This window comes from Mesoplodon bidens (genome assembly GCF_964165515.1).
Source record: "Mesoplodon bidens genome assembly, contig: HAP1_SCAFFOLD_190, whole genome shotgun sequence".
NCBI classification, from domain to species: Eukaryota; Metazoa; Chordata; class Mammalia; order Artiodactyla; family Ziphiidae; genus Mesoplodon; species Mesoplodon bidens.
The window spans coordinates 353,159-362,627 of NW_027671870.1; positions in this window are offsets into that span (position 1 = coordinate 353,159).

A 9,469-nucleotide genomic window follows, 5' to 3' on the forward strand; every position below is an offset into this window, starting at 1 on the left:
ACCATGACCTTTATATGAAATAATCATAAAAATAACTCTAATTAACTCATAGATCTAAGCATAATACCCAAATTATAACACATCTAGAAGAAAACAAAGGGAAACACATGGTCTAAAGACAAGAAAACAATTTTTAGATAATACAAAAATTATGAAATATAAAATAAAATATTGACAATTTAGTATGTATCAAAATTTTAAAAAATTTCTATTGTATAAAAATCAAAATTAAGAAAATCAACAGAAAAGATCAAACTTGGAAAAGGTTTGCAATATCGATATCTGGCAAAGAACTTATATACAGATTAAAGAACTTTTACACTTCAAAAATAAAAAGACAATCCAATGGGAGAAAATGGAAAAAATATATCTATGGATATGTTATATATATAAATGTAAAGTACATGTATCTATGAATATATGCCTATTGGCTATTTGCATATCTTCCTTTTATTTTTAAGTGCCTAATTATATTTTTTATATAAATACACACTATTATATATAAAATAGATAACTAATAAGAACCTACTGTATAGCACAGGGAACTCTATTCAGTACTCTGTAATGACCTATATGGGAATAGAATGTAAAAAAGAGTGGATGTATGTATATGTATAACAGACTCAATTTGCTGTACAGCAGAAACTAACACATTGTAAATCAACTATACTCCAATAAAAAATTAATTAAAATATTGACATATATTGTATATAACATATATATTAAGTATATATAATTTGTATAGATTTAGAGATTGCTCCATCAAAGACGTACAGATTACAATTATAATGAGATACCACTACATACCACTATAATGTCTAAAATTTAGAAAACTGTTAATATCAACTTTTGGTGTGGACCTAGAGAAACATGAATACATTGTTAATGGGCTTGTAGCAAGAAAGCTTTAAAGTTAAATATACATTTACATATGACCAAGCAATTACCTAATAGTTCATACTTATCCAAGAGATATGAAGTCTCATGTCACACAAATTTGTTCAAAAAATGTGTAACACCATTATTCATAATAGGTAAAACTGGATATGACCAAAATATCCAACAAGATTTTTTTTAACGTTTTTATTGGAGTATAATTGCTTTACAGTGGTGTGTTAGTTTCTGCTTTATAACAAAGTGAATCAGTTATACATATACATATGCTCCCATATCTCTTCCTTCTTGCGTCGCCCTCCCTCCCACCCTCCCTATCCCACCCCTCTAGGTGGTCACAAAGCACGGAGCTGATTTCCCTGTGCTATGCGGCTGCTTCCCACTAGCTATCTATTTTACGTTTGCTAGTGTATATATGTCCATGCCACTCTCTCACTTTGTCACAGCTAACCCTTCCCCCTCCCAATATCCTCTAGTCCATTCTCTAGTAGGTCTGTGTCTTTATTCCCATCTTACCCCTGGGTTCTTCATGACATTTTTTTTCTTAGATTCCATATATATGTGTTAGCATACGGTATTTGTCTTTCTCTTTCAGACTTACTTCATTCTGTATGACAGACTCTTAGTCGATCCACCTCATTACAAATATCTCAGTTTCGTTTCTTTTTATGGCTGAGTAATATTCCATTGTATATATGTGCCACATATTTATCCATTCATCCGATGATGGACACTTAGGTTGCTTCCATGTCCTGGCTATTGTAAATAGAGCTACAATGAACATTTTGGTACATGACTCCTTTTGAATTATGGTTTTCTCAGGCTATAGGCCCCGTAGTGGGATTGCTGGGTCATATGGTAGTTCTATTTTTAGTTTTTCAAGGAACCTCCATACTGTTCTCCACAGTGGCTGTATCAATTTACATTCCCACCAACAGTGCAATAGGGTTCCCTTTTCTCCACACCCTCTCCAGCATTTATTGTATGGTACTGGCACAGAAACAGAAATATAGATCAATGGAACAGGAGAGAAAGCCCAGAGATAAACCCACGCACATATGGTCAACTTATCTTTGATAAAGGAGGCAAGAATATACAGTGGAGAAAAGACAGCCTCTTCAATAAGTGGTGCAGGGAAAACTGGACAGGTACATGTAAAAGTATGAAATTAGAACACTCCCTAACACCATACACAAAAATAAACTCAAAATGGATTAAAGTCCTAAATGTAAAGCCAGACACTATCAAACTCCTAGAGGAAAACATAGGCAGAACACTCTATGACATAAATCACAGCAAGATCCTTTTTGACCCACTTCCTAGAGAAATGGAAATAAAACCAAAAATAAACAAATGGGACCTAATGAAACTTCAAAGCTTTTGCACAGCAAAGGAAACCATAAACAAGACCAAAAGACAACCCTCAGAATGGGAGAAAATCTTTGCAAATGAAGCAACTGACAAAGGATTCATCTCCCAAATTTAGAAGCAGCTCATGCAGCTCAATATCAAAGAAACAAACAACCCAATCCAAAAATGGGCAGACGACCTAAATAGACATTTCTCCAAAGAAGAGAAACAGATTGCCAACAAACACATGAAAGGATGCTCAACATCACCAATCATTAGAGAAATGCAAATCAAAACTACATTGAGGTATCACCTCACACCGGTCAGAATGGCCATCATCAGAAAATCTCCAACAAGATTTATATGGGTGAACCAGTTGTGGTATATCCATACAATGTCATATCATACAGCAGAAGGATAGAATTATGAGGAATGCAACAAGGATGAATGTCAGAAACATTATGGTGAGAAAAAAGCTAGACACACAAGAGTATATACTTTATGTTTCTGTTTATATGACTTTCTAGAAAAGGAAAAATGAATCTCTGGCGACAGAAAACATATCAGCAGTTGCCTGTATCATATATGGAGTAGAGAGTGACTGCAAAGAGGAAAGGGAAAACTGCAAAGGGAGTAATAGGAAAATTGTCTACCTTGATGGAAACAGAAGTTACAAAATATTTACATTTGTCAAAATTCATTAAAGTGTACATTCAAGTTAGTATATTTTTAGATTATACCACAATATATTTCTTTTAATAAAAATAATTATGAAGAGTAGGTAAGGGGGCAAAGGACCTGAAAGCCAGCTTTACCTATGTTAGAGCTGTAAAATCAAAAAAAGATCAAGTTGCCCCTAATTTAAAAACCAAGAAAATGCATACAAGTTGAGGAATAGAGATTTTAACTCATTTTAAGAGTGAGTTTTCTAACAATTAGAGCTTCCTAAAAATGAAATAAACTTATTTTGAGTTGGCAATTTCTTTCTCAGTGAGGACATTCAAGTACAAGATGACGATCATTTTTCAGGTGTGTTGTAGAAGTGCCTTAGAGATTGAAATTTGCATTAACCAATATTTAAGATGATTCAATAACATCAGAAAATATGCTATATTTATATATGCTCTTTTATGGTAGAGTTCTGTCTATAATGTTTTCTAAAATATCCTTTGAATTAATATTTCAATAGTAGTCTCCAGTGCTGCAAATGTAGGCCAGAAAGTTAGATCTGTGCACAGTCTATTTTTTAAGAAGCTTGTAATCTGGAAGAGAAGATAGACAAAAATGTTGTAGCAAAATGCAGTAAGTTTCATAATAGAGATATCCTCATGCTCTTATATGACATGGAAGCAGTGTCACATTCTTAATATGTCATTTTTCTGAAATACTTCAGTATTAATTTCTCATAATTATAATAATTAATTAAGGCATGAATTATTTACAGAGAGATTCTAGTTATTCCTAAAATATTTGGAAATTGTTTTAACATGAAGGTATTTCTTAGAATACCTCCAATAAAGTTCCAAAACATGTCTTTCAAAGCCTAAATGTGTTTGTACAATCCTGGCAAACCTCAAGGAAAAATGTGAATGTTGCTGATTATCCACCATTTAAAGTTGTCTATGCTTTGGCATTTTTCTGTAAGTATAAATAATTGACTATGAACTATGCAAAGAGTTGTTTTACCTGAATTTCTTTGAGATCCATCAGATGTGGCCATTAAAATGAGCCAATCTCCTCCATTACAACTACTCACTGTGCAGGCTTCTAGTCAAACATTGGTGGAGATAGCGCAGCTCAATTTAAATTAAAATTCAAGGTAATGTAACTAAACAAGTGAGTCCTATCCTTTTCCCCTTACTTTCCCTTAGAGAGTTTTTGAAGTTAGGGATTTGTAAAATGAAAATATTAAACCAAATTTAATAGCAAAATGTCATTTTTATCATTAGTGAAACCAAGCCCAGTTTCCATTTACCCCAAAGTATAAATTGCCTATCTGAGAAGCAGTTCAAATTTAAGTCATGTCAGATTGGTGGTCTTTCTGAGTTTCAGTTTGGAACTCTTATTTGAAGTCATTGTTTCATTCAAGAGCATCTCAATATCAATAGCAGGTTTTCTAGTTCAGCAAAAGCCTTGATGTACAGCAGTGCCACTGGGTCCAGAGGATAACCTCTTTGTACGTTTTTTCTTCCAGTCTCACAGCAATCTCACTGATATCACAGAGCACATTTTTAATCCTAAGTATATGTCCTAATTTTGGCAGAAATCCACTTTTATGCAATGTATTAACAGCCAGCAATTTAATTGTATTTGTTGAGACTGTAATATCAACGTGAAGCATTCCTTTTTTGAAGCTCAAATTCTTAATATTTGCTTTCCCCTTTGCAAGAAATACTTACTCCTTTACTCCCTTGTCCCCTTAGGCTACCTACCACATACATCAATTAAGAAGACATTTCACAAGGGATGCCTTTCCTCATCCTTCCAGGTGAGAAAGGCTCCCTGTTCCATGGCTCATAGTATCTTGTCTATATTTACTACAATTAGTAATTATTCTTTAGACTGCAGGCTCTAAGAAGTATGGACAATGCTTGCTTTTCCCCACCTTGTATTACCAGTACCTAATGCAGTGCCTGGGACATAGTAGAAGTTCTATAAATATGTAATGATTGATGAATGAATGAATGAATGAATGTGTTAGTAACAAGATAAATGCATAAGTCGTATTTGTAAAGCACAATACAAAGTAATTTCATTAATATTCACCCACTTATTTGTACCTTTATACCCTTCTCTTCATTTATATATCTTAGAATTACTTTTAATTTTATCAGCAGGGATACAGGATTTAATGACTAAATTTTTTTTTTTTTTTTTTGCTGTGTGCGGGCCTCTCACTGTTGTGGCCTCTCCCGTTGCGGAGCACAGACTCCGGACGCACAGGCCCAGCGGCCATGGCTAACGGGCCCGGCCGCTCCGCGGCATGTGGGATCTTCCCAGACCGGGGCACGAACCCGCATCCCCTGCATCGGCAGGTGGACTCTCAACCACTGCGCCACCAGGGAAGCCCCATTAATGACTAAATTTTGATGAAATGTATTAGAAATATTCGTGAGTGAGTAAGCACTATGCCATGGTAAGAGAGAGAAAAAAATGAAAGCTATTGCTATATTCTTGACTCAAGTCATACTCAATATTATTTGTTACATATTATATTACACACACAAATGCATTCTCACTGGCATGGTATCACCTACATTATTATAATTTCCATTTCCTTTCCAATCCCTTTAAAGCCCATATCTGACCCTTAGACTTATTAAATTGCATTGTTTTAAACCACTTCTCCAATTTGTCAAGGTCATATTATGGTCATGTTGAATTTTGATCTTGAGAAAATATTAATCAGTCTTATCAACTAAAGAGAACTGTAAATTACTAAATCCACATGCTTTTCTATCATCCTAGTCTTGATGAAAATATTAAATAGCCTCTGGCCCAGGATTGACCTCTACATATAAAACTTCTGTCCACTTTGGTTGAGGAGGAACTATAAATGAGTTTGATTGTTCTACCTACTTTGTTTCCAATAAATAGGTCTCTGGTGCTGATCTCTTTTTATAAATTTGTGAATGAATTCAATTTGTAATATTTTTATAATATTAATATTTAATGTCTGATTTCAAGTCGTGGATGAAAAAATGCTCACATCAATGAAAACTACTACTTGCCCAAATAGATTAATAATAGTAACAACAATTAAAGTCGATTTTAAATCTACTGTCATGTTTATTTACTCTCCTGAATTGTTCCCACTGTGCCACTTCCTTACTTTCTGAATGTGACAGGTTCGTGCATGACGTCCTCCTCTAGATGCTGTGCCATTAAGAAATCTCTCTGATTATAATAGGTGATCATCTATGATGGATAATAAGAGAAATATGCTTGTGCATTTTCAATCACAAATCCATGTCTTGCACAATGAAATGATTTTACTTGTTGCTTGATCACGGGGACTTCTTCCTCTGAATAAATAAGACTTGACTTTGCCTCTTTATGCAGTCATCTGTTCACAGTTCTGCCTGTCTCCGGTAGACTGTGTCTCCTTAAAGACAAATGAATATTCATTCATCTTTGATCCCCATTGCTTAGCATGCATAGTAATTGTTCAACAAATATTTGTTTAATAAGTTAAACACCAATATGCCATGAAGTAGGAAAATCTGGAGATGTGAGTGGTCAAGATGGGGGGTGTGATTAAAGGACCCCTCTGAATTCTAAGAACAACATACTTAGGATGGAATGCATGAGTAATCAAACGGGCTGACTACTTGACAACTAGTATGTATTCAATTTTCAAATTCTATATTATAAGCATCCCTGAGTGTAATTTGAAATGGATAGACAGGAATTTTTATTTTATTTTTTCTAAAGAAGAAGCAGTGTAGGTCTCTATTGTCATGGCCTCTGTTGCTTCCTACGAATATTTCTCCAATTTCTTGACATAATCATTTTCAGGAAGCCAAGAGAGTCCAAAAGAAAATGACAAACAACAGAAATTGCTTTCATTTTCTAGTGTTTGGAAAAACATAAAAATAGGTTTAAGTTTTTCAAACATACTTAGATTTCATGAGATTTTACTTGGTTTATAATCAATATGATAAGATGCATATATATGTATATAGAATCATCATTCATTTTAAATTGGAAATAATGTGTATTCCCATGGCTGATTTGCAAACTGTCAATAATAAGAACCAAGCTTATGTCCTCCTAAGTCTTTTGTAGCCCCATTTTAACACATTTTCTGGAAGTTATTTCACTTCAACCACTCTACTTTCTAAAAAAACAATAGATGACTTTTTAAATTTTTCATTTCAAAATGAAAATATTAAAATATGCTAAAAATTGGTGCAATAATGGAAGCTACAACTTACCACGTAAGTTTGTTTGTAGTTGAGCAAAATATGTTCCAATAATTTTTGCATTGTATTTGCCTTTCTCTATATAATTACTAACCCTTTTTCTTTCACTATGGAATGTGAATTTTGATTTCTCATCTTCAAATTTGCCTTTAAATACATTTCTACCCTTATTTTTCTTCCGTCTGGAAGCTAAGTTTTCAAGAGAAAATTTGTTTCCACAAATATTGAACGTCTTCATATTAGGAATAATTCTAATGCAACTACTTTGTATTTGGAAATGTGCCACTGTGTTTAGGAAGGCTAAATACATACTTTTGGGTAAGTTCAAAAAAGATTACTCCAATGATTCAACCAAATATATTTCAAGCATATTGATAAGAATATTCAAACTAATTGTGTGTGATAGCCATCAATTAAAGACGTAAAATGAATGCCTGCTATTTTAAAACATAATTAAGCCAAGGAAAGGCTGTGCATAACTAGCATGTTCTGTAAAGATAATTGGCTCATTAACTAAATTCTAACAGCCCATTCACATTTCTAGATTTTAATTGAAGAATGGATGGAAATAGTAAGGTGAGCTCATTGCCCAATACACATAAGCAGGTGACAATTTTAATTTCTGCAGAGATGCCCATATTGTATGAAATCTTATTAATATTGTGATGGAATACAGTGAATCATGCTGTGAAAGAAGCACATATTTGACTGTTGTACATGTGTTCACACACACACACACACACACACACACACACACAGATACACACACATTTCTTTTCTCTCCTCTCTATTCTCATTTCAGTCCCATTTTTCCTTTTCTTAGATAACTGGTATCATGAATTGAATATAAATACTTTGAATCCATGCTTGAATTTTTTACTATATGCAAATGAATCCATGAAAAATACATGATTGCTTTGAGTTTTAAAAATTTGTATACATGTCATCATGCCAAATATGTAATCTTGAAAATCATTTATCATGTATATAATTAATTATTTTCAGTGAAGTATGGTACTGCATCTTAAAAATAGTTTATATATGTCTTTTGTAAGCAGCATAAACTGCAATTTTTAAATTTATTTTTATTGTCTCTGTGATCAAATGTATTGTGATTATTGATCTATTTCTCCTTTATTTTTCCATGTTTTATCCCTCCCGGTACTAACTTCATTTAAACACATTTTTCATTCTCTTTTTATGGTCTACCTTTTTATGAATCATATATGAAGTATTCATTTTTAGTGTTTTCTGAAAAATTCGACATATATTTCTAACTTTAAAAAGTCGAAAACTAATTATCTCATCTTCCTCCTAAGCGGTTCATGGACCCCTCAAATTTTAAATCTTATCTCCAGTATTTCAGTATATTATCTAGTGTTTTAGTTTTACTTTGTACATACCCCCAGTGGCTATTATTTTTTACACTCAACCGTTATTCAGGTTCATTCCAACATTACAAATTTCTTTGCTGGTCACTGCTCAGTGCACCCTCCTACTTCTTTTTATGCTTATTTTCTTTCTTACTGAAGAGCATTCTTTGTACAATGGTCTCCAATCTTGCCTAAAACACATGAGAATTATGTGAGAAGTTTTTAAAGCTCCCATTATTGAAACACCGCCTAGATCACTTTGGTTAAAAAAAAAGAATCTCCAAATATTGGCTTCAGGCATCAGAATATTTTTTAATGCCTTCAGACAATTCTAATAGCTGCTGCTACTGCTTTAGTCATTTTTTGTTGTTGTTACAGTTTGTGGGTGGTAATTCCTCTTTGTCTATGAATGAAAATTTCTTTACTTCTTGTTCTTGAGTAGTTTTTTAAAATGAGGTATAGAATTTTAATTTGGATAGCTATACGTCCTCAGTACTTTGAAGATATTATTCTATTGTTTTCCAGCATCTACCTGTTTTCTGATAAGGCAACAGCATCTACCTGTTTTCTGATAAGACAACGGATATTTAAAGCCAGCCCTCAAAAACAAGGCTTATTATTTCCAGGCCCTCCTTGAATTTCTTGGTTTCAACTCCTCCTCACTACTCTAATGTTGAATTTGTTTTTTCCCCTTAAATCCTGAGACTGTGGATCCCCCCTTTTTGTAAGCTTGTTCATTTATTGCTTGTTGATTTGCTTTTTATGTGTTGCTACATGTAAAAGCAACATATAAAAGAAAACACAAGTATAACAAACTGTGTGTTCAGATTGGAAGAAAGGATTCTCAATATCAGTTCAGCCTATCCTATTGACTGAAAGCATTTACCTTGTTTCTTTTACAACTAACTTCAATATTATGAGTCTTAC